Source organism: Myotis brandtii, unplaced genomic scaffold, assembly GCF_000412655.1.
Source record: "Myotis brandtii unplaced genomic scaffold, ASM41265v1 scaffold443, whole genome shotgun sequence".
NCBI classification, from domain to species: domain Eukaryota; kingdom Metazoa; phylum Chordata; class Mammalia; order Chiroptera; family Vespertilionidae; genus Myotis; species Myotis brandtii.
In genome coordinates, this window is record NW_005366952.1 from 1,142,316 (window position 1) to 1,144,554 (window position 2,239).

The window sequence follows — 2,239 nt, forward strand, 5'->3', positions numbered from 1 at the left end:
AGAAAGAAACTTCGTGGCCCATGCGCAGAAGTCGGTATTTTGTGGAAGAGCCACACTCAAGGGGCCAAAGAGCCGCATGTGGCTCACGAACCGCAGTTTGCCAACCACTGGTATAGTGGGACCTCGATTCTTGGACATAATTTGTTCCAGGAGGCTGTTTGAGAAGCGATTTGTTTGAAAACTGAATCATTTTTTCCCATTAGAAATAATGTGCATTGAATTAATCTATTCAAGACCCCCAACTGATTCCCTGTTTTAACCTTTCTTATATACATGTTAAATGTACTGTTTAATCTATAAATAAACACTTTAGAAACAAAAAATACATGAGTTGTAAGTGAAAATTTAGCAAAAAGGAAATGAAATGTACAGTAAAGAATGAAAATTTCTGTACACAGTCAAACTTACCTTTAATGTTGACAGCTATTGGTGACTGAATATGGGGAGTGCGGATGGAGGGATGTTATTGTTTGGAAGGGGAGTCCCCTTCCATAAAAAGGTCAGGTAGCCGTTTTTCTGGGATCTTTCTCCCTTTGCCTCTTTGTTCCACTAGAACTTGCTTCAGGCTCACTGGGCCCAACTCACTAAGAACCTATCCAATGATGTTTGTTTTTTATCTGAATTTTAACAATTGCCTGAGGTGAAACACTGCATTGTCACTGAACAAGTTTATTGCAGTTTGCTACTTCTTTGTGGGGTGATATTTCTCAATAAAACTTTGCATTTCTCCCCATTTCCCAGGCATTTCCTTGATTAGTGAAGTAGGAAAGTCCTCCCTCCCCTCCTCCTCCTCTGAAGAGAGTTCCTCAGCTGCCGCCTGTTGCTGCTCCCTCTGCAGGTCTTGGAGCTCCTCAGTGGTCAGCACAGTGCTATGGTCCTCCACCAACTCCTCCACATCATCATCATCCACCTCCAAGCCGTGGACTCGCCAAAAGACACAGTACCCTCCACAACAAGCACAGGCCCATCCTCAAAGCCCTCAAAGTCTCTTTCAGCAACAGGCTCAGGCCACAATGTCTTCCAGATTGATTACATGGTCTATGAGCCTCAAACAAGTGAGGATATTAAAATGTTCCTTCCAGAGCTCCCTGAGGGTTAAATTCGTTTCAGAGGTCACCTCAAAGCACCTCTGAACCGGTGCCTTTGTATAGAGTTACTTAAAATTAGAAATGGCCCATGGGCTGGATGAGAGGAGTAGTTAGGTGGCAAGAACCTAACAGGGATGAAGCTGTGCTCCTCCACCAACTGGGCCTCCAAGCCTGGAGGGTGGGCAGGAGCTTTGTCTATTACAAGAAGGGCCCTGAGTGGCAATTGTTTTTCCTGAAGGTATTTCTTCACATTTGGGGCAAGCACTTCATGAATCCACTCAATAAAAAAGTCGCCTGGTTACCCAGGCTTTGCTATTAGCCCTCCACATCACATTCAGCTTGTTTTAAACGACATTTTTCTTGAAAACTCGTGGGTTTTCAGAATGGTAGATGAGAAGAGGTTCAATTTAAAGTCCCCACTCACATTCCCACACAATAATAACGTCAGCCTGTCCTCCATTGGCTTGTGTCCTGGCAATGACTTCTCCTCCTGTGTGATGTAGGCCCTCTTTGGCATTTTCTTCCAGAAGAGGCCTGTCCCATCACAATTGAACATTTGTTAGGGAACAAATTCCTTGGCCTCTATGTGTTCTTGAAATTCCTTCGCAAAATTATCAGCAGCTACTTTGTTAGAACTGGCCGCCTTCCCATGCCTCACTGCACTATGAATGCCACTTCTTTTCCGAAATTTACCCAACCACCCTCTCCTTCCCTTGAATGAATCACTTTCGGCACTCATTCCAGGGGTGTCTTTCAGGAGGTCAGTAGGCAGCATCGTTCCTTGTACACATAACATTGCCTCCAAAATGCTATCACCGGCGAACAGCTTTTCATTTATCCAAAGCAACAATAATTTTTCTACCCCTTCAATTGCCTACGACCATTGTTTCGTGAGCATTTTCACACCCTTAGCAGCATCAGCACTCTTGATGGCCTCTTTCTGTTTTAAAATTGTGCTAATCGTCAACTTTGCTATGCCACACTCGGTAGTCAGATCAGACACATGAACACCTCTATCATGCTTTCAAATTCTTTGTTTTTAAAACTCTACTGCTGTTCTCACAACTTTCCTTTTCACTTTGCTGTTATTACTAAACTTCTTAGGACCCATGGTGACTTTATTGTAAAGAATAGTAATAAGCAGCAACAAA

General features: G+C 43.5%; 1 pseudogene; it reads right to left on the bottom strand.

Moving 5' to 3' along the window:
• The window catches only part of LOC102263736, a 15,987-nt pseudogene extending 14,124 nt beyond the window's left edge, over positions 1-1,863 (bottom strand).
• Between the last annotated feature and the right edge of the window lie 376 nt (positions 1,864-2,239).